Source organism: Equus asinus, chromosome 1 (genome assembly GCF_041296235.1).
Source record: "Equus asinus isolate D_3611 breed Donkey chromosome 1, EquAss-T2T_v2, whole genome shotgun sequence".
NCBI classification, from domain to species: Eukaryota; Metazoa; Chordata; class Mammalia; order Perissodactyla; family Equidae; genus Equus; species Equus asinus.
The window spans coordinates 181,962,110-181,989,702 of NC_091790.1; the positions used below are offsets into that span (position 1 = coordinate 181,962,110).

Sequence of the window (27,593 nt, forward strand, 5' to 3'; positions counted from 1 at the left end):
TGTTGTCTCCCCTACTCATTCACAGGCTCTTTGAGAATAGTCTTCATGCTCACTCACCCATAGAGCCTTCCCAGCGCCCTGCCCTGCCTTTGCCACACGCTCAGGAAAGACTGGGCCAAAGGACACACAATGTATCCAGTGGGTCTCTGCAGCGTGAGCAGGAGCAATTATAATTCTTCACTTTCTGAAACAGAACTTTGCTCTAACTAAAGCGAGCAAATAAAGCCCTTCCTAGGAATGGCCTTCATTTACAGTTATTTGAATCTGTACTATTAGCAGGACAAATTCATATGATTTTTGAAATAGTTAACTTTTACTTCCAGCAAAATAGTGAGCAAGATAACATTCAAATGCAACAGTGGTGGCAGAGCTATAAACTCCAAAGTTTGTTAGACTTACAAATAATTACCATTTTTAATATTTTTAATTTTAAATTTAAATTAAAGATTAAAAATTTTTAATTTTACAAATAGTAAAAACAAAAATCACATCTGCCTAGAAACATTTCTTTAAAAAAACTCTGTTGGCAAGTCCCTCCACTCTTACACCAGATAGAATATAGATATTTTCCTTTAAATATATAGGATAAGCAAAAATTCTTTCTTTAAAAACTGAAATTTGATTTATAATTAAAATGCACTTTGGCATATCTTCCTGCAATATTTTTCCTCATCTGGGTTGGAGCAAAAATTTGAGAGAATTAGTAAAGCCTATTAACCTATGAATTGTTTTCTAGCTAGCAAAATTGAGGTGATTTCCCTAAACTTTTTAAAATTTTTAAGTTGGAAAACTATTTTCTGGATAGCTTGATTACATGAGCAAACAAATCTTCAAACGTCCACATTCCCAACTTCGCAACTAAAAATAATAATACGGAGGTCTGTCACTACTACAGTGACAATGTGTCTATTTTCAAAAGTCCAAAATTTCCTGATAATGAAGTAGTCACCATGTGGTCAAGATAACAACCTTGCAGACCTGTGTGCTGTTATTTTTTTCATTCTGCATGTGTTTTGTCCTTCTGTCCTTATATCATCTCCCCATTTCAAACTGCAAAAGTTGCTTGAGGGCTGAGACCATATTGCCAATAGTTCACTATAATTGGAAGCAGTAGGTGCTTAAGCACTCATTACCTGACAAGGAACATCACAATAACAAGCTCAGTTTGTAGGTCAGTGCTAATAAGGCCAAGGTCCTGGACCTGACATGGTGGACGTTTGCTCTGCTCTATGACAATAAGCCAAATGCCTTGGTCTGTGCTGTAGCTCACCCACTGAGGTAGCAGGGCCGGGAAATGCAGACCACGAGGAGCATGTGAACGTCCTGGTTCCAGTCTCCAACACAACCAGGATTGGGGAGGTACAATCAAACACTGGTAAACCAAGAAGAATCAGGTTGTGGTCAAGGTCAGAAGCAGGCACAGTGAAGATAGGATTCATTGGTTCTCACCTGTTTCTTTTTCTAACACATCCATGGGGGAGCCACTCTTCCATCAGGAACACAGACTCACGAGCACTGATCATCAGAGAGTACACACTCAGTGGGCAGGTGAAGGGGCTATTCCCATCATTCTGTGGGATACGTATTTTGAAAAAAGGACTCTAGAGGATAGTAATACCCAATACTGAATTGAAATTCAGTCAAGTGGAACAATGCATATGAATCACTTTGGGATCTGATTAAAACACAATTTCTGATTCAGTAGGTCTGGGGTGGGACCTGAGATTTTATATTTGTAATAAACTTGCAAGTGATGCCAAGGCTGCTGGGTTCTTGGCCTTCACTTTAAGTAGTGAGATTCAAGAGTTTCTCAGATTGGCATTTGCATAGGAATCCTGGACCTCGGGAGTCCAGACAGATGGGAAAGTTTTGAAGAAACTGACAAGTACTAGTGGTCAGGGTCCCCAAGATTTCAGGAATGCAGAAGTCAGACCACTCACAATTACGTAGAAGGATAGGTCAGAAGTAAGTCTCAACCAGTGTTAAGAGCTCTGAGTCAGGCGCTCCTCCGTCTCCACTTCCCAGAGCAGGCAGCCAAGGACTGTGGGACGCCTGGCAGGGGCCTGATCTAAGGGCACGGGCAGAGAGAATTCACTGCAGCTGATGCTAAAGAGACAGTCGTGGTGGTACTGGCAAGAGGCTGGAAGTGGTTGGGAGGCAAGGAAGTAAAAGGTACTGAAATCTCAGATCCTTGCTGTAAGGCTGAGATCAGAATTGCACAGCTATTAGGCAAAGGTTGGCACAAGGCTTAGAGATCATTTTACACAAAAATGTGTGGATGTTTGGGGCCATGTGGGCAGTGTTCTCCATCTCAAATACATTAAATCATTGCCTCAGACTCTGTTTGACTTTAACAGGGTGGAATAGCTCTTGGGGTAATTTAAGGTGAAATATTATACATTTTTCCCTCTCTCTAGTTGAGGTCTCGTATGTAAAAGGTGGTGAGGCAGCTGAAATTAGGCTCATAGAGTCATGTTCACAGAAGTGCTACAAATAAGGGTGAGTCAGCCGTGTGAGCTCAATAGAGAGTAAATAGACAAATTTACATTCATATATGGATTGATTTAGACATTTGTCAAATATTTGCCAAAAGAACTTTTTCCTTGTCTAAGGAAGACAGAGCCCTAATATTTTTCTTAATAAAGGACTCATTTCACTAGTGAGTTTGATGAAAGTTTAAATACTAAATGTCCAAGCTGAAAATGTACATTAATACTTTCTGTATCTATCCAGATAGTTCAGCCGACCCCCTTCCTGGACTAAATACGATTAGCATACAAATAAAACGGAGGTCTTTAGGTTAGTATTGTACCCAAGAGATGCTAAGAGTCCCCTTCAGAATCATGAATGCAGCTGTGAAGCCTCTCCAGAGAACACGAGCAACACGACAGAGTAAGCTGACCTTCTTCTGACTACAAGGACATGGAAAGTTGGATCAAACATAAGCAAAATAAATATCATAATGTAACCTGAGCTTTAAGGAAAGACAGAAGATTCTCAGGAGTCAGAAATGAATAGGGAGGCCAAAGTCAAGGATGTGAGCTGGAGCTGGGGCTGCGGTAACCCAAATGTATTATCAGAATATGGGGCTGGAATCCTGGCCTCGAACTTTGGCCCAGCAGAGAACTAGAACTGAGCACCTGGCTCACAAGGGCTGCCCAGGCCTTGAAGAGAAGATAGGAAAAACTTCACCCTTGCCCAAGGAGGCTGAAATAAAGCTTAGTTTATACTCTAAATACACTTAGATTATTAAAGATATTAAAACAGCAGTGAAAAGAAATTTAGAAGTGATATTTGCCAATACCATCTTACATTCAAACTGTTCCAAGAAATAAGAAAAAAAATTAGCCAAACTTTTTATGACCTTGATACCCAAAAGTAACATAAACAAAGCTAAAATACAAACCAAAGACTGAAAAATAAGTGAATGCATGTAAGATGCAAAATTAGTATCAAGAAAATACAAAAGAATATAAAAATCAATAAGATTCCATGGAAAAATGAAAAAAAGATATGTATTGACATTTCACCAAAACTAAGACCCCCAAATTCCAATAAATATATGAGAAGTTGCTCAACTTCAATAATATTCAGAAAAAGGTAAAATGGCTAATACATGATGCATTATGTATGTCTATCAGGGTGACAAATATTGAAAAGTCTGATACCAACTGTGGGTTAAGTTACAGGGAAACTTTGCTACACTGCTGGTGGAAGGGAAAGTTAGTACTAACATTTTGGGGAGCAAATTGGCGACATCTACTAAAGGTAAAGATGCACATGTCCTGAAACTCAGCAATTGCACATCTAGGTGTTTACCTGAGAGAAACTCTGACACATGTACAGGGAGACATCCTAGGATGTCTCCCTGTAGAAATGTTTGCAACTGTAAAAATAATAAAATATATACGTGTTCATAAACAGGACGAATTAATAAGTGATGGTACATTCTATCTATACTATTTTATTTCCTCTCATTTAGGAGAAAAGATCTGATGTGATCACATTATAAATATTATATTGCTCAATTAGGAAGATAGGTATATAGGCTTTTATTTGTATTTTTCTGTTTTCTGTACTTTTGAAGTATTTCATATTTAACATTATAAAGTTTATCCAGATGCTGTGCCACGGGAACAATCATACATCGTGAGTGAGAGGTAAAACGGTGCAGCCACTTGGAAAAAACAGGGTGACAGCGCCTTGCAAAGTTAAACATATACTTACCATACAACCCAACTCATCTTCTAGGTTTTTACCACAAAAAAATAAAAATGTATGTCCACACAAAGATTTGTAAAAAAAAAAAAAAATAAAGTTTATCCAGAGCTACACATATTGTTAAGGGAGGATACATACCCTAAGACATAGGTAAGCATATGACAAACAAGTTAGTTACATAAAAAATGTTTATACTATTAATTATTTTGTGTAGGATACATATATATATATAATGCATAGACATAGTGTGTATATATACATATAGTGTGTATATACAGATACATGTGTATATACATACATATATATATATACATATATATACACATTATACATACTTATGTATAGGCCTAGAAGAGTAGAGAATTATTAATAGTGTTAACCTTGGGAAGAAAGTAGAATAGAAGAAGAGAGTCAAGAGGGGATTTTTCCCTTTTACTCTACCTATTTCTGCATTGTTCACATGTTTATGAACATGTATTCACATGTTGTAGGATATTGCTTGTATTGAGATCCCAATATGACCATTCTATCCACAGCCTTTACCCTGTCACTCTGCAGGCTCCTTCCACCTGACTTTGGCTGGCCTCGTGACTTGCTTTGGCCTAAAGAATTCACATGGAATGATGATGTGCTGAGTACAAGATTAGATCTAAAGAGCCTAGTGTGCTTCTCCTTGATTCCTCTCTTGTACACTTGGGCTTACATTCTTAGGGAAAATAACCTTAATTAGCCTGCTGGAGGATGATAAACCAGGTGGAGGAGAGTCTAGTTATCCTAGCCAAAGCCATTCCACCCCTGCCTACAGACAGTTAACCCTCAACCATACAAGAGCACCCGGTCAAAACCAGCAAATCTGCCTACCTGACCCTCAGTGACTCCAGAAGCCTAGCTGAGACCGGAAGAAATGGCCAGCTGACCCATAAACTCATGAACAATAACAAATGCTTATTGTTTTAAGCCTCTGAATTTTGGACTGGTTTTGTTATGCCTAAATAGCTAATACATGCATTCAACATATATGAGATTTTTAAGAGTGAAGAAAAAGTCCATCCATTCTAGCAAAGGTGACCTGCTGATTCATACCTAGACACAACATGTAACAACTCCATGCTTCTGTTATTAAAAGGTCATCACTAAGGTCTGACAGCAGAACTTGCTCTACTTTGCCTACAACTGTCTAGCATCTTAATTTAGATGTTTTGCTTCATCTTCCTTGAAGCTGGAGCTCCACTAACCTAGACTCAAGTAGAATCCTATCATATCTTCTAGCATGGTGTGTCATGTGCCTTCATTTACCCCTCAGGAGGTTTCTCTAACTGATGCTGAAAAAAAGAAAACAAACAACAAATTTGGTATATTTGGCAGAAGAGTCCAAGCCAATACAAACATAAAGAAATTGTGTCTTTAAGTCTGCTCCAAACTGAGTCAACTGTGACACAGAAGCACATCTTAGCAGACAATATCATTCTATTATTCCACATCTTGATTTAATTATATAGATCAAGTGATTGGTGTGGCAGAAGAGTACAACCTGAGAATCCAGAGACAGCATTCTGCTGCAAACTCATGCTGTGACTTCGAGCAAATTACTTAAACTCCCTAGGTCTTTTTTGTTTTTAATGAAATAAAGAGGTTGGATGACTTATCTTTTAGGCCTCTCCCAATTTGAACATTCCATGATCTTGTGACAGTGAAACAAGCCCCGAGGCCTTCCTATCACAAAAGCAACCTTTTCATTCCAATTTAGTCTCCATAGATTTTGGTGTCCTTTCTCTCCATCCCAATCATTTGTTTGAAAAACTTGGAATGAAATGAATATTTTAGCCAAAAACAAGCTGAAACACACTCGCCATCAGATCATTAAACTGGCTAAACGGTAGATGTCCTCCAAGGAAGAGACATTGGAGATTATGGTCAACATTTTCATCTCACATATAAGGAAACTAAGGCCCTGAAAGGTCCTGTAATTTACCAAAAGCCATACAGCATCCTGGTGGGCAGGGGAAGTTCTAATTTTATTTTTTTGATTCCTGGTCCATCCATTCAAGCAAGATTTATTGAACATTTACCAGACACTATGGTGGGCACTAAGGACACAACGAGTACTAAGACAAAGTCATTGCCCTTATGGAGCTCACAGTCTGGTGGAAGTGAAGGACAAGAGAACAGTTATCAAACCCCATCACACATGCTAACGCCGAGGTGTTTGGGGATACTTTGGACTACCTCACTCTGCTTAAAGATACATGGAAAGCTTCATGGAGGAGGAGGTAATTGAGTTGCATTTTGAAAAATAAGAAGTTTGTCAGGCATACAGGCATGGGAGGAAAGGGCAGAGAACACAGCATGTTCAAAGGCATTTAAAACACACACACACACACACACACACACAAACACACAGGTGTGTTTGGGAGACTGAAAGAAGCTTGATAAGCTTGAACCTAGGATGCAGGTTGGGAATGTTAGAAGACACAAAAAAAGAAATAGGCAAGACTAGACAATGCCAAAGAAAGGAGCTTTGACTTTTGCCTGGGGAGGTGAGGAATGAGCCACTAAAAGACCAAAAACAGGTAAAGGACATGGTTATCCTTGCTTTTGGCAAAGAGCATGCTCCTAAAGAAGAGAGAAGAAAACCCAGCTAATGATTTAGAGAAAAAATTAATCAGAGCAGGAATAAGAGCACTGGGAGGCTAATATGTATCTACGGGTCTTTCCACTAGTCTCTGCTCGATATCATTTCCTCCCAGCCTAAAAGTGTCATTCACCATTCAACACCCAACCCTATGGGGAAGGCTTTAGAGATGCTCAGGATTCTCAGAGGGCCTGGGTCTAAGACCAGAACCAACTGCTGCTCATAGCTGGATCAATGAGTAAAGGCTGCCCTGGACCTAAGAGAAACGTGGCTCCAAGGAATCCAGATACCCACAAGACTCAATCACAGGAGGCACTGAAGTAGGAGTCCAACAGCCCTGAGTTAAATCTCAGCAGGCGGTTTACTAACTTAACAGCTGTGTGACTTTAACGAGGTTATTTCACTTCTCTAAGACTCAAGGTCCTCATGTGTAAGAGGGAGACAACACTAACACCTGCCTCATATCACGGATGTACTAAATGAACGATGCGTGTGAGGCACTCAACACAGATCTGGCACACGGTAAGCACTCAGTAATCCACAATTATGATTGTTATCCTTTAGCAGTGTCATGCAATCAAGTACCTTGCCTATTCCTAGAGAAGTTTGGAACCTGACAGATGGTCCTAGAAGCACTCTCCTCAGCATCTCACCCCCATTCTTCCCCTTCAGAGACCTCAGACACAAAATATATTACATTTAAAGGGCCTCTCCTCTGCTCCAGAGCAGCGTTTCTTACATTCTTATGAAGCATATTTAGGCAAAGCTCAATAAAGCATCAGATCTCCTCTTGGAGTAGCCAATAAAACTTTTTAAAATTATTCTCTTCCTTCTACCAGAGTAGATCCTCTTTCAAAGAGTGCAAAGAGTACCAGAATCAAAATATATATTACAGGCTTTTACCTCATATGGAAAAAGCAGTATGCCTACCTCTATGCCTCCTACCTCATGGTAGTCTTGTGAACTAAAAGTTAAGGTTAAGAATGTCCCTTTAAATGTAAACTTTGCTGAATTTTCATCCACTCACTTCTTGCCTTCATGAGTTAAAAAATGAAAATAAAGCTAAATCTTCTACATTGCTGGAAATTTTCATAAGTCTCAGCACCAGCGAAAATGTTGGCAATATTAAGAGACCAGCAATCCTTCTTGCATAACTGAGCCAGAGAAGGGAGGAAGGGAGGAGAGAGACCTCTGGTGGGACTTTCGCCTAAAGAATTCTTGGAAACTCTGAAACTTCATTACAACTTTTACAAACCATAGTCACGTTGGAAGTGCTTCCTTTAGAACTGCAGCCTTAGAGGAAGCCTGGATGCTTCTGTCCAGCATTTTAGATCAAAGACGTGGGTTTGAGGTTGAGGTTAATTCTGTCACTTTCTAATACCGCTAAAATGAACACCACAAATGAAAGTTTAAAAAGCAAGGGATTGATTCCCTGAATTTAACTATATCTTTTCTAGGTAAGTCCTTGAGAAATGCTACATTTGCAAAAATATATAGTTGGCCTTCCTCCCTCCTCTGGCTTTAAATATAAAGGTAGTTAGATATGGAAATATTGATGTGTGTTTATGTGCAGGTTGATACACATGCATACATTTCCTAGCTCTGTCCGCGAGAGGGCCTACAGCAATGACACCTCAGCAGTGATAAGTACATGTAGCACCAAGACCTCAGCTTCTGAACACCATTCTCCAACAAAGAAAACTTGGAGAAGTGGTTGACTCCAGGGCTAGGGCAGGGAAAATAAAACTGAGCCTGGAATATAGTGTGAAGCAAACAAGGAAAGAAGAGCTAAAAAAAATAGATAAGGTCTTATCAAGAAAGCACAATCACCAATCTGAAGCAGCTCCTAATAGCCAAAGCTGGAACAAGTTGAGCAACAAATGAAATAATGTTAATATTGGATTATGACCCAAAGAATCAAATAAATATCCATAAGTCCATACTCATGGATATAAATAATTGATGATCTAGATAGATGGGAGGAAAAAGATAGCTCTCCCTTTCTATATAATTCTCATTACTAAATGTTGAGAGAAATAGAAAGTCACCATTAAGCAAACACCACAGTAACAATTGCTACAGAACTGAGATTCACTGATGTGTGCTAAAATCAGTGGGTGAAAGTTTGAAGAGAAACAGGATTTGTATAGTCTCAAAGCATTTCCCAAGATACATGTTAACAAGGGAAAAGATAACAACTGTAAAGTGAAGATATCCAGCAGAAATTATCTTAAGCAAGTGATCAAGTTCAACGATACTAGTAATAAAACATATTGACATCATGAACCCATGATATGATGCACTGAGAAGGACACAACATCATTCCTGAAGTATTCTTGCCAAAAATACATAACCTCAATCCAATCATGGGAAAACATCAGACAAATCCAAACTGAGGAACATTTGGCAAAATAACTGACCCATATTCTTCAAAAATGGCTAAGGAAAGATAAAGAACTGTTACAGATTTCAGGACACTAAGGAGAAATAACAAAATGCAGTATGGGATCCTAAATGGAATCCCAGAAAAAGAACAACAATATTAATGAAAAAGCTGGTGAAATCTGAATAAGGTCTTGACTTTAGTTATTGGTATAATACCAATGTTAATTTCTTGGTTAAATTCTTGGTTAATTTCTTCATAATTGCACTATCGTTAAGTACAGTTTTAACATTGGGGGAGGCTAGGGCAGGGATATATGGAAAGTCCCTGTGGTAGTTTTGCAACTATCCTAAGTCTAAAAGCAGTTTGAAGTCAAAAGTTAAAAGAAAAGGTATTGTCTTTACTCCAACCGAATCGAAAATGCTTTTGAAGAAGCAAATGTCTTTCCAGGGGAAAGAGCATATTTTGGGGAAAAAAAGCACTCTGCTGTGAAAATAACACCAGGGAAACTACATTTGGCTAAAAACTCCCACTTTTCGACAGTTATGACTTAAGAATTTGTATCAACAATTCTGTCCCATGTATTCAACACATTCATGAGTTTTTATCCCTCAACAATAATCAATCTTATTTTCCTAGCTTCAGTAGAGGCGTCTCTCCCTCTCCCAAAGATGGGGACCGCAAGAAGCTTTCTGTTATCTCTGAGCTGTTTACAACTCCAACTGCAAAAGCCTCTGGTACATTTGATTTTCAGCCTAAAGGAACCCTATGGCTAAGATGGACAACTCAGGCAGTTTATTTCACTTTTGTCTGCTGAGGTGTTGCATTTATTTGCTTTCTCACATCATGAAAAGAGCAGGCTGTGTTTTTTTCTTTCTTCTCTTCTATCCCATTCTCCCCTGTTTAACAGTGTCTGTCAGAGGGAGCACTATCAAGAGGCAGCTCTGCAAGTTAATCAGTCAGGGCCCAAGCGCCCAGGAACTGTTTGTTACAACAGCAAAGGGAATGAAGCATATAGAACGAAGCCTCCAAGCAACAGACTAATTAATACCTCTCTCTTCTTTGAAGAAAATGACCCAATATTGAACTCCACTGGATTATACAACGTTTTAATTTACTATCTGCTAAAAGGATGACTACTTTATAAAATGCATTCCTATTTATTCATTCTCTGATAACACTAGTAGTCATTCAAATTAGACCCCCCGGCCAAGGTCTTAAAAGAAACTTGACTAGCACAAGTAGATATTTAATACATGCCATTCTACTCATGTCTCTTGTTTCTACCAAAGGAGATGCCATATGGAAAGAATGTTGTGTGTTGCTGGCTCAAGCAAAGAGCCAGTAACTATTACCTGCTGCTTGCTCCTTCCCTGCCTCCACTTTTCCTCATGTTGTTATTGGTAAAGTGCTTGCAAAGATTTGCTTTCCAGACAATTCAGAAAATTGTCACGAGATAAATACCCTTAGAAATAACAGAGGAAGTATCACATGGTAGTCAATTGAAAAACTGCTGAGGAATTAAGAGAGGCAGCATGGCAAAGTCTGAAACTTTGCTTTGTTTCCCATCATGGGAATGTGAAACTCTTAAGACTCCTGAGCCTTTCCTCACCTGTATACTAAGATATTGGAGCTAGTCAGCCTTGCATGAACTTTCCAGCTCAAAAAGGATTCTGCAAACAGTCAGGTGTTCCTTATGTTGCCAGAATCTACAAATATAAATATAGGATGTCCATGTTCCATGCAATATTTGGGACATACTTACCCTAAAAATTGTTCATTCTTTATCTGGAATTCAAATTTAACTGGGTGCCCTGTATTTTATCCGGCAACTCTCCTCCCCGTTTGAAAAGTGGATATGCAGTGCTATAATTTAACGTCCAGGCCTGAATTTTTCTATAGATCCACCACTTCCTCACTGTGGTGCTCAAGCAATTTCTTTAACGTATCTAACTCTATTTCCTCATCTGTGAAATGGGATAATAATAATAATGACGTCCTCCAGTTGTGGTGAGGAGTAAATCAAACAATCTATACAGTGCTTAGCACAGTGCTATGCATCCAATAAGTGATCATTCTTATTATTGTCATTACTTTATTATTACTCTTTGCATTGAATGAAATATTGTTGGAAGAGCAAACAAGTCAATAAGCAAAGCTTAGATTTTATCAGAAAGATAGAAAATGTCTCTGTTAAGCAAGGTATAGGGAGAAGAAGAGTCTGTGAATAAGTTGAAAATCCCTAAATTACACTGTAAGATTTTCCTGTAATCCCTCAATAATTATTACTGTCAGGCCTCAGAATGAGGAACGCTTACAGAATTTTCTTGCAATGTTTTATACATTTCATTTTTCATTTCAATTCAGAATAAAAGGCAAAAGAATTGGAGTGAAACACTGAGATAAGCCCAAACAAAAATGAGGAAAAGGTATATATGTAAATTAAGAGCACATTTATTACTAGCCTTTAAAAAACAGAATTGTCAGTGACCTCTAGTAAAATATTTCTATCTGGAGGCTGGTTTACAATCAATCCGTTCCAAGATTACCTATGCCTGGATACCAGCCAGTACTGAAGCCTTTCTCTTAGAAGGGTCCTATCTGCCTCTTCCACCTTCATTTCCTCAAGAAGTCTCCTAAGAACCCATCAACGCCAATACAAAGGCTGTAAAATAACATTTTCCTCTTGGCTGGATGCAAAAACCAGAACGGCAGAAAGGTTCTCCATGAAAATTGTTTGAATCACTATCAAATCATTCTTTCTGCTGACTAGAGGGGTAAAAAATAAAAAAATAAAAGGGACTCTAATTCTCCAGCTACACCAGCAGTTTCCAAAGACCCTTCCCTCTTTCCCGGGAGCCAGCAGCAACATAAATGACTCATTTTCTTTATAACTGGTATTCATAGGTATTTGAAGGTATTCCACAGGCTCAAATGAGTTCTATTTCTTTATCTGACCTCAAGAGATTAATTATTCCTGTCAGTGCAAGTCTGTCTCCCTGTTAACGAATCCTAGGGGGTCTCTTTCCCTACTCAGTCAGATGAACTCCAGATTCCAACATTTTAAGGAAATTTTTTTCTGCCTTACCTTGCTGCTTAACTGTGCTGCTGTGCTGCCTCTAGAAAACATGCAGCTCTCTAGAAGGTTTCCCCCCCTAATTTCCTTAGTAAGAGACCAGTCTGATAACTTCATCAATTCCACAAGTACACACTGATGTTTGCTGTGGGGGATTTTTTCAATAATTATACGAACTCTGTACCAGTCATCATATTCTCATTTTTAATAGTAATTTTAAAAAGGAACTTGAGGTGGTCAAGTTGAGAACTGAGTAAATTAAACGGCAGCCTTTATACATGTATGTGTGACCCACTCAGCGGAGATGACCAAGTTCAGTCAATTTGGGTATATTACCAGCTACCTAAAAATAAACGGTACTTTAAAGGTATGGGAACAAAGCTGTACACGTGAAAATACTTTATAAAATCTAAGTTTATTACTATAAAATTAGAGTATTATCAGTTTTATTTTGAGAAGAAAGGAGAGAAAGACACATAGATAGCCACTACAAGGTTTGAAAGTCTCTGAAGAGTAAATATGATGAGAGAAAAGACAATGCATTAGAGAGTTAGAAGGACTCCACTGTATTACTTACTATGATTTTATCTCTCTGAGCCTCAGTTTCATCTATAAAAGACAAATAACAATGCCTACCTCAGAGTCTGTTGTTTGGTTTAACATAATAGTGTATATAACACCACCAAGAATAGTGTCTGATGTTAGTAGGTGTTCAATAATGCTAATTCCCATTATGCCTTTCTTCAGCATCCCTTTTAAAATGAAAATATAAATGAAAACCCACAACTTGACTTCTTTTTTGCTTCCTAACATTTTCTTTATTAACCTGGCAGGAACAGGAACAGAGAAAAACAACAAACACATAATAGGAAGAGATCAATGACTTATGATGAGGAGAAATGAATCTTGTCAGAATTCACCATAGAATACACGAGGAGCAAAGTTTATTCTTAGGCCTAATTAAACTAGCAAAGTTTATCTTTTAGTCTCTCTCATAATGGAATTCTTCACCCAAGGCAGAGCTATTACTCTGAAAATGAATCATGAAGATAGATCTGGAAAAAGAAAAATAATCTATGCAATGGAAGATCTTCTAATGAATATGTCTATCTCTCTCAATCCTGGTTAACAAATCACAGAATCAGAAGCACAAGGGTGGGGCCATTGTGTGAACGCTTTTTAAAGGTTCCACAGATGATTCTGGCGCCTGACCAGGGTGAGAACACTGCATTGACATAGAGAGAGCTTGTGCCTGGAAGTAAGAAAGCTCTCAGCTGAACAAAATCAGTAAGCACTAAAACAAGTTAGCTGAAAAAAAGTAGAAAACCTGTAACAGAAGAGTCCCTTCCACTTCCCCGAAGGAAGTAGATCACCACAGGATCTCTATCCTCAAAGAAAAATTTACATGGAAAAAAGCTATGTCCATTGCATTAAGAGTTTTCTCTATCTGCCCCTACCCTCAACCCCGTGTACTGAAATACCAAATAGTCAACACACAACCCAGTTTATTTCATGCAGAAGTACATTCAGTAAAGTTGTCAATGTCATCAAAACTGTGAGGGAGAGTCTTGTATGGAGAATACACTTAGACTTAAAATTTACTCTATTGACTTTAGCAAGCTTCCGAAACACAGCGAAATTTAATGTGGGCAGATGATAGGAAAAAGCTGGAAGATGAAAGGAGAGGAGGTTAGCAAGCTTGTAAGAGTAACCCTGGGAAAAGACTGAAGGAGAGTGAAGGCTGTTAGCCCTAATTCACTGAGTCTTGTGAATCCACAGAGCTTTAAGGACTGGCTTGGCGTGATCTTTAATTGAGAGAAAAATGCTACAATAATAAGAGGCAAGGACAGACTACAGAGAATGGTGCCAGATGCTGGAAGAAGGAAAACTACAACTGACCAAGCCAGAGATGGAAAGTCCCTGAGCTAAAGCTACGCCAGAGGCCTAGAAGGGAGGGAACAAGGGGGCCTTTGGGGGCAAAATTTGACAAAAGTAAACTGGAAGTATAAAAGAAATCATTTAGTTAAAGACTCTTTTTGATTCCTTATTTGAGAGATGACAACATTGTCCTGGGATTGGGTGAAAAGTCATAGAAACATATCTTCATTATATCCTACTTGAACCAACGAACATGGGACCCAAATTTTGAAGGATAAGGGTATACTTTCTGGGGTTGAAAGAGCCAGCGATTTCTAGAAAAAGGGGAAAACCTAAAGTTCACCGGTAAAACTGCTTAAAATTATTACTTCATTATTTGTGTACATATCTTTTTCCTTTAAGGGACTCTAAACTTCTTGTGGGCTTTTCATCCTCCATGATGCCTAGTAAAATGCCTGGCTCAAATATCTTGAATTTAATTTGATCATAAATCATAATTTGATCAGAAGCCATCTGGTCTGAGTTCTGAAGTCAGATAAACCTAGGTTGAAATCAGCTTCATCATTTATTAGCTGTGTGACATTGGATAAATTAATTATCCTCTCTAAACTCAGCTTTCTCATCTATAAGATCCAATTGTTGAGAAGATTAAGAGGATAATGTGTGTAAAGTACTTACCACAGTGCTTAGCAAATTGCAAGCATTTAACAAATTGTAGTCCTTATTATTTTTCTTACTGAGCTCTTTATTTTTTCTTCTCATACACATAATCCATGGTACCTGATGCTACACACACATCAGCCAGCCAGAAACCCAAGTAAATCAATGAACAGGAAAAGGACACCAATCAATCTTCCAATTTTTATACACTGACAAAATCCTGGCACCTGGTGGTGAGAAAAAAAAAATCTGCTGCAAAGATGCATCATCTTTGTTAACAAAACAGAATCAGATGATGTCAGAGTTAGCAGAGTCTTTACAAAAGAAGCCAACTCTACTAATATAATGCTATTTCATTCAGCCTTCATCAAAGACTCAAGCAAAAATATAAATAAATGAAAAATATCCTTCCAAAAAACAATTGCAATGTCTTGGCTTTTGAAGAAATGCCGAAAATATAGCTTTAGTTATCAAAAAGTAGACGTTTTATTAGAATAAGAATGAAAAAATTAACAAGCTAATTAATAACATTATTCTGGGCCAAACACAACACTGCTCTTAGAAAGTTGATTTAGAATTAAAAATTAAATTATTTTATAGCTTATGACATTATATATTCAGAGAAGATGGCTATGAGGGGAGAAGTAGGGGCAATCACCTTGATATATTTTAGGCAGACCCAAGGAAATGTTGGCACCTTAGACTAGGACCTAGATTTGGCTTTGTTCTAGACCCAGAAAAATTACTTGTACATGATATTTCCCAGATACACATTTTAAAGAAGTGAACTGAAATATGTGAGTTGGACTATGTCACTTCCAAGCAGACAAATTTTAAAATCCAAACTATTCCTATTTTGAAAACAGTGCCATTTAATTTTGTTCTTTTCCTGCTACTCCCACTTTCCATGTGAACTGAGTGATATTCCAAATCCTCCTGTAAATGGTTTAGCAATGCTTAAAATTCAGGAAAGAACACTCCCACCTCCAGGAGATACCTCTCCTTCATCATTATGGATGACTGACATGTAAACAAATGTGATGCCATGAATTGGAGCCAGTTCTTCTCTTGCAAATATTCACAAATCAAACAATTCTCTTACCTCATTTTCATAAAGAAAGTTCTGACTATATTATCATAGCTAAAGGACAGAGCATATAGCTCTCAAAACTCAACTGATCTTAGTTATCTAAGTCTTACTTTAAATGAAGATAACAGAAATCCTTTCTCTATGTAAAAAGGTTAAGCTAGAAAAAAAGTGAAAGATTTTCGGGTTTGTTCTAAATAGTCCTCGGAAAAAGGAATCGCTAAGTGTGAAACTCCTCACCTACTGCTGCATTTCATTGATCAAAGCATTTTGTAAAACAAGCAAATGCAGAATTTTGAGAGGCATTTAAAGGGCTTGTCTTTTGTAAGTTAATTCCCTTTGCTTAATTTATCATTGATTTCCATTCTCTTTTCCTCTCTTATACCATCACCATGTGTAAAGGAATATAACCAGATTCTCATTTGTCTAGAATTTAGTTTGATTTTTTCACACACCAGATATTCATGGGGGGCTGTAAAGTGTAAGATGTGTGCATTCATTTGGATCCTATCAACACTTATGGCATCCCTACTATGTGCCAGGCTCTGGTGAAGCAGGCTGGTGCTGGCTCTACCCTTGCATCTGAACACCACACAGCAGGTGCTTCCTGACATAACTCAGACTCTAGATCCTGAGGATGGATGCTTTGTAATGTTCTGCTCACAAACCGTCTATCGAGCAGCACATTAACAGAGCCCCAGGAGCCTGAAGGAAAGCATTGTCCCCAGGCTTGTAGGAGGGGAAGAAGTGCTTCCTTGTACATGTCCTTTTTGCTTGGACAGCTGCTGGTCAGTCACAGCTGAGCCCTGCTTCCCTATCAAAGGAGGACCACCCAGCTCTGCTACGCCTCCTCACACACCTGTTCTGGTCTTAATTATTCCTCTGTCAACTCCCCAGTGGCTCCAACTATAAATGAGGAAGCGTTCTTGCTGATGCCATGTGCCGCCTTTCTCCCTTCTTCAACTCTTCTCTACTTCTCTCCTCTCCTTCCAAACTCTGGGGGCTAGTGGCAGTAATAATAGTGTTCACATATAAAATACTAATTTTAATTATAATTTTTGCTTACACAAAAACTATCCTGCTCAGAATGTTTTTCAACCTTGCAATAATAACAATAACAATAATATTTATAAAGACTTACCATGTGCTAAGCAATGCATTTTACATTTCCTCCTCTAAATGGCCCTGCAAGGTAGGTATTAGGGCCAAGCAAACTGAGGCTTGGCTATGTTAAGTGACTTGGCCAAGGTCAAAGAGTGAGTGATGGAGACAATATTCAAACCAGCTCTGTTTGGAAGCCAAAGCCCAGCTTTTCAAAACGCTCCCACACTGCTTCTTAAGGTCAAGATGTGAGAAGCAAAGCAAAAATAAGATTATAGCCCCAGGAATTTGTTGAATACAAATTTGTTTCCCTTCAAGCTTATCAGAAACCAAACTGAAATAATTATTTCATTATTTTTCAACAAAAGACAAACACTGTAGAAAAACTTAAAGTAGCCTAAACTTTTGGTTTCTACTACTGTGAGTAGAGCATACAGTAGTTTGTGTTTAAATGAATGCTGGCAATGGAATAGAATATAATGCACCTTAATTGATTTATGGATACTGGGTCTCTTAATAACTCACAGTTAGCAATTTCCAATTTTAACCAATCCCCTTCAATAAGAGCTTGCTCAAAACACTTAACATCGTTTTCTTTGAATACCTGTGGTTCGAGCAAATGTTGCCCACCACGATAACCCAATCAGCTGAGCCTGCAGTAAATGTTTTACTCCTACCACCCACATATTTGCTCTGCCCAGTGGTTTGCCCTATAGGTCAAGCTGTTCCTGTGTTCTCTCCCCTAAAACTGAGTTTCATGCTCAGGATTCAAGATGGTTATGTTGTCTAATGTCTTCAATTCCATAGTCATCTCTCCATTTGTGAAACCTTAGATGTCTTCGACCTTAACTTCTCTTCCTATACGTGTATCATTTTCCAATCTTTGTAAACATGTATACACATGTTTACATATGTTTATGTCCATAATTCATCCATCTCTTCTGCATGCAAACCAAATCATTCACTCAGGCTTTTTGTTTTGGGTTTTTTTAAGACTCTAGTTTAAGAAGAACATTTTTATTTGCCCTATAATGCAATTATAATGACAAAAATAGCACTCTATATTCTCAATTTCCCCCTTAGTTTGATCAGTTTCAACTTACCATTTCATTTTCAATAGTTCTATTTCATTTTTATATATCTGAAACCATAGAGTCACTGGTTTCTTTCTGTTTCCATCACAAGCATTATTTCTCTTCTTAGCACAATAATTTCCACAACTCATGCAATCAATAAATATTAATTGAATCTGAATTATTTTAAATATAGATAGCTGGGAAGAGGAACTATTTGTACCAAGGATTGTACAAAACATGAACACTCTCAGTTAATCTGACAGAAAGCATTCATTAAGCATGTATTTGTTAATTAAACATCTCTGTCCCTTCCATTTAGAAAGTTATCATCTAGATCAGCACTGCTCAATAAAAATATGATGCAAGTCACATATGTAATTTTAAATTTTCTAGTAGCCACATTTAAAAAGGTAAAAAGAAACAGGTGAAATTAATTTTATTATTAATTAAAGTTTTGTGGGTTTTTGTTTTGTTTTGTTTTGTTTTTTTGCTGAGGAAGATTAGCCCTGAGCTAACATCTGTGCTGTGCCAATCTTCCTCTAGTTTGTATACGTGGGTCAGCACCACAGCACGGCTGATGAATGGTGTAGGTCCATGCTCAGGATCTGAACCCGTGAACCCAGGCTGCCAAAGCAGAACATGCTGAACTTAACCACTATGCCATGGGGCCAGCCCCTAATTAAACTTTTAATATAAATGAAAAGCATTTTATTTAACCCAACATATCTGAAATACTATCATTTCAATATGCAATCATATAAAAACTATTGAGATATTTTACCATTTTTTGTATTAAAACTTCAAAATCAGGTGTATATACTTACACTTACTCTCAATTCAGACTAGCCACACTTCAAGTGCTCAATGCCACACATGGCTAGCAGCTACTGTGTTGGACAACACGGGGCCAGATCAGTGGCTCTCAATCTTACTGCACATTGGAGTCACCTGGGGAGTTTTTAAAAATCTTGACGCTCAGGCCAACCCCTAGATCAATTAACTCAGAATCTCTGAAAGTAAGATCCAAACATCAATCATTTGTTAAAGCTCCCAGGTGATCTCAATGAGCAGCCAAAATTGACAACCACTTATCAAAAATAGTATGGAGACTATTAACAAACACATGAATGTCATCATTTGTTCATTTAAATGTCAGGGGATGCAACGGTGAATAACATCAAGGAGCTCATAACTTTTATGAGAGAGAGAGAGACAGTACAATGAATATTTGCAATGCTGTGATAACCACTCAAATAGAAATGTGAACAAAACACAAAAGGATAGCAGAAAGAGAAAGAGCAAGGATGCCTGATAAAGGGCTACTACTTGTGTGCAGGTTGGTAGAGATTGTTAAATGCCATCAGATCTTTGGAGAATATCTTTTGAATGGGGCAATTAGGAGGTTTGCAGTGACCTAAGCAAAAGTATTTTAGTTGATATCAAAAAACATCATTAATCAGAACCTAAACTAATTCAGACTTCATAATTTCTGATAGAATCTGGGTCAGAATTTTCTTTTGCCCTATAAATGCGAGAAAAAAAGTTTTGCTAAGAAAAAAAGATTTTAACAGAAAATTTAAAATTCTCAATACATTATCTAAATAAATAAAAATAGTTGACATATTCACAAGTGAAGCTCTCTTAACCTGTTAGTTTACTGCACTGTATGCATTAAAACGTTATCAAATTCTCAAATTCATTCAATTCTATTTTTTGTTTGTTTGTTTGTTTGTTTTTTGGAGGAAGATTAGCCCTCAGCTAACTACTGCCAGTCCCCCTCTTTTTGCTGAGGAAGCCTGGCTCTGAGCTAACATCCGTGCCCATCTTCCTCTAGTTTATACGTGGGACGCCTACCACAGCATGGCTGCCAAGCAGTGCCATGTCCGCACCCGGGATCCGAACCAGCGAACCCCGGGCCGCCGAGAAGCGGAACGTGCGAACTTAACCGCTGCGCCACCGGGCCGGCCCCCATTCAATTCTATTTTTAAAGAAAAGCACAGTAATTCAGATTTATTCCAAATTTACGGCTTACTGTGATAGCACAAATGCTCTTGAATCTGTTCTTCCACCGTCAAATACGCTTCTTAGTATGATGAATTTTTGAGGAAGTTTTCTACCCTATATCTACTACAGTTGTAAAATAAGAATATGCCTCCTTCACCCTCCCTACCTTGTTTTTTTTTATTTTTTATTTTTTTAAGATTTTATTTTTTTCCTTTTTCTCCCCAAAGCCCCCCGGTACATAGTTGTATATTCTTCGTTGTGGGTCCTTCTAGTTGTGGCATGTGGGACGCTGCCTCAGCGTGGTTTGATGAGCAGTGCCATGTCGGCGCCCAGGATTCAAACCAACGAAACACTGGGCCGCCTGCAGCGGAGAGCGCGAACTTAACCACACGGCCACGGGGCCAGCCATTAAGTTTTTTTTCTAATATATCCTTATTCCCTTATTTGCTTTAAAATGAGCTCAGTGTGCTCCTTCATGCCTTCACGAAGCCCTTCCTGACTCTCCCCAGTGGCCCCTCCCACTGTGTCACCTGGTATACTGTGGACAAGCTTCTCCTTACACTTAGGCATGTAAACCAATAAACACAAAACAGTGTGACATTTTTCTTACAATGCTGTGAGCTGCGTGAGGACAGCTTCATGTCTTTTCATCTTCCTATCTCCAGTCCCCAGCACAACATGTGGCACATCGTAAGCACTCAAAGATATTGTTCAAGTTAGAGTAAAACAGAGAAAATAGCACTTTGTGGAATCAAAGTAAGAGCTGAAATATATTTTCACAAGAATAAAAGAAAAGATTTATGCACTAACAACGTACAGAGATTTCTTTAAATTGTTTGTGATTATTTCACCTTAAAAGGAAAGGACAGCAGGCGTCAGCTTGTACACTGGAAATTTTCCTACAAAATAACATTATGATTACCTCCCCTTGAAAGAGAGAAACACATATATCATGATTTCTACACTGAGGACTTAGGCAGTGAATGTGCTTTGTCCTAATAGCAAAATAATTGGAGATACTGTTATACTGGTCAGCATGACCCAGCCAGAAAACTTTCGACTTACTAAACTTGTCTTCCTAAGTAAAACAAAGCTAATTGGGCCAATACAAATAATAATGTGCTGCCCAAGACTCTCCTCAGATCTATCTAGAAATAGAATTGCCTTTGAGAGAGATGGACCAATGTGGCTCTGGCCTGCTCTGAAGGACAAGGGTCACGGGGCAGAGACAAGGGAAGGGGAGAGGGGTGAAGCACCCATCGTTCACAAGCTGAGGTTGCTGAGTGTCTATTGGAATGTTTTAATGTCACTTCTAGGGCCCAATTCTACCACCTCATTCTCCCCATGATAGAAAAAAATAGGGACTTATAGAGCAGAGCTCCATGAGACTCACTCTACATCGCTCATTCTGAGACACGGAATCACGGGTCCATCAGAATACCTTACACTGGGGCCACGGGTCAGATGGGTTTCTGGTAGTTATTGGCACTGCCTCATTTATTCACAATGCTCAAAATATATACACATATATAAAGTATATATATATAAATAAAAACAACCCAGATAATTCTGTAAATTCAATGGATAACAGTAATCTATACCAGAATAAGAACTTCACAACCTAAAGCTATCAGCAAACCTCTTAAATCTACCCTCCTTGGAAAAAAAAAAATACAGCAATCTCAGATGCATTATATGTGGATTGCTTCTTCATTTTTGTCTTTACTTAGAAAATCATCTCTTATTTTTGCCTCCAAATACAAATGCGTTCCTAAAAATGCCTGAAAGCATCTTCAATCAAAAAACCAAAGGCAGCTTCATGTTTAGAAACTTACAATATTTCATATACTATTTCTTTAATCTGATTTTTCAAGTCTTAAATAGGCCCCAAATTCATATATAGCCTTAATAAGTTTTGAAATAATAGTTCTCTCTTCAAAGAGAACAGTACTATTAATATACAATTGGTTAAGTTTAAACAAATAAATCATAATCAAGCATAAGCAGGTCTTGAGGAAATTGCCTTAAACCTCCATGACTTTACAATCCCATTTTCAGCTCTCAGAATAAATCCTAATTCACGTGTGTGAATATGTAAATATTCGTGCATCATTAAATGTGCACCTGTGAATGCACAGGATCCATAGGCAGACGTAAATGTGTTTGATGACTTCAGCTTATGAAAATGTCTATAGAGATATGTTGGTCTTGGACAAACTACCACTTTGATGCCCATCAGATGTAATATATAAGTTTACCACTGGGTCATCATAATGGTATAAAGCCATTGCCTAAGATTTATCTATTAGACAACTCAGAAGTATGTAAATACTCTAGAAATGAAAAGAAAATTGTGAGGCCATAAATTACAGTCAAGAAAACATTTCTGTGTCTGTCATAATCTAATCCTCCAACTCCATCAAGTTTTAGCTGCAGTGATTTCCATACTCAGTTACCACCTTTGAGTCTTCCTCAGCCTCCTTGTTATATGAATGACAAATTGCTTAAACTGGCTGACTGCTATTGCAAGAGCAAGTAAAAGCCAAGCTTTGAAACCCAAACCAACGATTAAATCTATAGAGTTGCCCAAATTAACAAGCAGGCAAGGCTACACATTAAGTGGTTAAGCTTTAGTACTCCCTGAGTTCTACTATTTACTAAACCTAGGAAGCCAGAAATATGGAATTAAACACTTGTACTGTGTTGCCATTTCACCCACAAAAGTTCTCAAAGAATTTTAGGAAAAAATCTCCTAAAATGTTTTTCTGATTGCACAGGTTGAGGAAACCATTTGATTCAATGGCTCAATGCTGATGAGCCTTAGTTAACAACAATAAACTTCTCTAAATAAATTATTTGATTCATGCTAAATTTGTGTTGGCCTTGTCGATGGCAGGTTGTAGAAGGTCGTGGAATGGAGGTATTGAAGACTAGTCAACAGGATAGAGATAATGGCCAGGGACCAGTTCACATAAACAAGGAGTGGGTGGTAACAATGCTAAAAACAAACAAATAACCAAGTGTAGGGGGAAAAAGCCATAATAATAATGGGAAACATGTTGAACACAATCTATGTGTTAGACTTTGCTATGTGTCTTAAACATATCATCCTACATTATTTTCATCAGCATTAATTCATTCAAATATACGTATACATACACATGTATGAATATATATCTACATATATATACACACACACCACTGGACATCCATTGTGGACATCACTCTTTCGTAGGGTCTCCAGGAGTGAGAGCCAACTTGACGGCATGTAACACCACCATTGGATATAAAGTAGATGAGGCCCAGAGAGGAGTTTCTCCAGATGTCACAGTTACCGAATTGCTGATGGGGGCCTCAATTACAGGCCATCCTTAGCAGATGAACTTAACCAGTACACTACATTGCTCCCTATCCCCCATATGTCTATGAAGAGGGCTAATTTCCAAGAGGCTAGCCAAACTTGAGGTTGTAGGCAAAATTTAAGGCTTGGACAGGTGATCTTGGCTCCCAGTGCTGAGATCCAAGCTGGACAGGGGCACAGGGAGCCAAAAGATCATCAGGGTACATAGGATAGGAGCCTAGAGATTCATTTAAGGCAGAAAGACACAGGAGGAAACAGCTCTTCGGTATAAATCAGAGCCTATTTTGAGATTAAAATCACATATTAGAGAAAAGTTAGAAACAGATATCAAAAAGGGAGCATTTCAGGATTTGAAATAAGGCTCTAGACCCTTTTGCCTATTTATAAGGCATCAATCTGTGCTAATAAGTATGTACAAGCTCATGGAGGCGGAGACAGGGCCTGCAGGTCAGTATAGCCGAACATCAGGTCTTCTGGGCTCAGGACCACTCATGCTTCTAAAATCTCCACTCCCGAATTCCAAATGCTACGCTTTCCTCTTTTCCAATTATCACTATCTTCATCCCCATACATGTCTATTAGACAAAAACAACAATAAGACATCTACTTAGCTCAGTCATCTGGGAAATGCCATGGATAATACAGTACTGCGGGTCAAATAATGCATTCAAGAACCAGTCAATTTAGTGGAAAAAGAAAAATCAAATTGCTTATTTTGCATCATGCAGAGCAAAAAAATTACTATTTGAGTTGTGCTTTTCAAATAGTTGTACTGATTTGGGGTAGACATAATCATATTCACCAGGCATCTCTACATTTTGTTGCTTTGGTATATTATTTTATTTTTTTAAACTGCCTTTTCTTCTTGGAACCAAATTTATTTATCCTTTTGGGATGCTTAATTCCTTAATGTCAATCAATTTTTTTTCACTAAGCAAGCAAGTTCTTTGTTTTTTCAATGAAATTCTTTAATCAGCTTTTGTTCAGAAACTGTTTCTATCTGCATTACAAATGCTAGATTCAACTAATCTATCAACCCAAGATAATACAAGGAAGGATCTTGTCAGTTCGTCCTTTCCTCTTAGGAACAAAGATACTGTATTCTGCACTTTTGAAAAAAGGAAATAATAGGATTAGACTAAGATTGAGGACAAGAGGATGTCAGACCAAAGAAAGACATGTGGTCCTTTAAGAGCTTTCCCATCTTATATGGGGAACTGTAATCCATTCGCACTAAATGCTTTGACTATGCTCATTATGCAAAAAAACATTAGAGCCTAGTCTATTTTGTTACCATAGTTCTGTCTACTGGGAACTACAATTAAAGCATATTCGAGCAAATGCAATTTTATTTGTTATTAAGCAACTAAAAGCTCAGTCAACCTTGCAAACATGACATTATTTTAGAATTATAATATGAGCCAGCCAGCTATCCAATAAACTTTAGTAGGTCCTATCTTTATTAGGATGCCTCCTAATCCTATTGTGAGAGATGTCTATGCTATATGACAGTGGTCCTAAAACTTTAGGATGCATCAGAATAACCTGGAGGGCTTGTTAAAACACACTACTGAGCCCTGCTCCTGGAGTTTCTCATTCTTTAGGTCTGGAGCAAGCCCCTAAAATTTGCACTTCTAATATGTTCCTAGGGGATGCTGAGGCTTCTGGTCTGCAGACCACACTTTAAACAGAACCACTGCTATATAATGTAGTGGTTAGAGCTGTGGAGTCAAACTCACCCAGGTTCATATCCTGGCCCTTCCACTAATATCTCTATGTCCTTGGGCAGGTTACTTCATCTCTCTAAACCTTAGTTTCTTAATCCATTTAGTGGGGATAATAATACCCATCCAATAGGTTAGTTGTGAGAATTAAATGAGGTAAAAATACAGAAATTGCTTATGCCAGTGCCTGGCAGGGGAAAAATAAATGCATGGCAGTGATTAGTTTATTAGTATTGTTAATTGGAGAAATATTCCCAGAGCTAGTTCAAAGTATTTACAGCCAGTAGTGTACATCAGACTTACCTGGAGAGTTTGTAAGATTCATACCATGAGCTACTCTCTCCCTAAGAGATTCTGATACAGTCCACATTTCATTGACTCTAAGATGCCATTTCATTGATTGTAAGATGCACCATTATTTTACATACCACTAAGAAAGAAAATTCTGCAATTACACCATAATTAAACTAATGGAAAGTACATCCAGATTTCAGAAGTGAGAAAATGTGAAAAAAAAATGCATTCTGGAATTGATAAAATAGGGTAGTTATGGATGTAAATTTGGGCCTGCTTCCCAGATTATTGTGATATGCAATTCTGGTTAAAAAATACTAACCTAGTCAATGTGATAGCTGAAGAGGGATTCAAAGTACAGATGCATCAAGGCTGAAAGAGCCCGCAGGTTGGATGGCCCATCCTCAAAACTATAATATATCCCAATATCATAATCCACCATACAATTCCACAGGCTGTTAATGAAACCAAAATAGTTCCACTTGGTTTGATAGCACCACTCTCTAAACCTGGAAGAGGCCTCCTCCCACTGAATATCAGTCACCATGAGATGAGAAAACATCAGTCCATTGATAGAGTCAACGAGATTAGAAGAGAAAATGGTGAGGTCAGCAGGAAGGTATCAGGCCAAGACAGTTTTTTCTTTAAAAACATGAATTCCAATCCTGAGATTTGAGGAGTACTGGGGGAGACGTTTAAGGGAGACAAAACATGATTTACATTTGGGGGAGAAGGGAGGATGGTGGAGGTCCCATATATTACCAGGACTTGCCTTAGTAGGTTTTTATTTTCCATCTTGATTTTTAAATTTCAGTTTGTAAAGTCTTACAAAAAAAAAATAAATAAAAAGAAAGGAAAAAGAGCTGATTTTGTATAATCTGATTATTTTATCAAGTATGTGGTAATTGCAACTTCCCTTTACTCCAGGGAGCTTGGATGAAGGCAGGAGGAGCATATAATCTCCCTCAACTTTATCCTAATGCTCTTACCCATAGGAAATCATTCATTTCCTAATGCAACATAGACCGGGGAAATATCTTTTGACATTTTTATTTGGGAGCTCAGAATTTCTACTAACTTCAGTAAATGGTCTCTGAGAGTCTCCATGCACATGGGCTAATTATAACCGGAAAATAAAACAATACTCATTTTAGCTTCTGGAAATTCTAAGAATGTAAATCTCTAATGAAATGTTGAAATAAAATCATAGCAGTACTTGCAAATTTCCAACTATGAAAATTTTATTTTAACTCTTTCCTATCTTGTGACTACCCAGTCTCTCCGTTAATGAATGAGATCACTAACAGTGATTTGTTTTCTAATTAGGACTCAATCCAGATGGGCAAACAAACGTCAGATGTGTAAGTCAGGGAGTAGTAAGGACATTTTTTAAAAGTCCAAATGTGACAAACCACAACAAATAAAATTGAAAAATACATGAGTCTGGATGATTTTCTCACTGTTTTGGAACCACACACACACACAATCAATGAAATCTATACTTCCAAAAGGATTTTTTTGTACCTTGGAAACCTCTTTTGGTCCTGGTTCATATTAAATTCCTTTCTATAATTACAGGTTAAAGATTTACCATGATAATTTTTTAAAACTGGGATGTTCTTAAATCTTCATGTTTCTAATTACAGAACAGGAAATACAAGATATCATGAAATCCAACAAAAGTATCTACATAATTTAAAGGACTGCACATGTGGAACATAATTTAACATAAAACTCAGTCACCTGAGTAATGGCATCTTAAACACAGTCACTCTGGTCATAGAGAATATCTGTCAACTTAAGTGAGGAGGAAGCAGCAATAGCTTTATGGGAAATTTGTTCCTGTTTCATTATGATATAGAGGACAGTATTTTTTAACTGATTCTGTCTTACAGGTTTAGTTGTACAATGAACGCAACTCTTATTTTCCAGATAAAGACAAAGACCAGTCTTGAAATTCTTCAATTCTGTCCACCACTGTAATATTCAACTGACTCATTTGCATACATCTTCCACATGAGTTTATCTTTATTGAAGGATTCTTTGAGCACCTTATCTGTTTTGACCAAAACATGTATAAATTTCTTGAAGTTCCA

At 37.8% G+C, this 27,593-nt stretch overlaps 1 protein-coding gene across 2 annotated transcripts in view; it reads right to left on the reverse strand.

Annotated features, from left to right (window-relative positions):
• Nucleotides 1-27,593, reverse strand: part of GRM8 (glutamate metabotropic receptor 8) — a 720,262-nt gene that overhangs the window by 439,802 nt on the left and 252,867 nt on the right. The gene's annotated exons all lie outside the window — the stretch shown is intronic.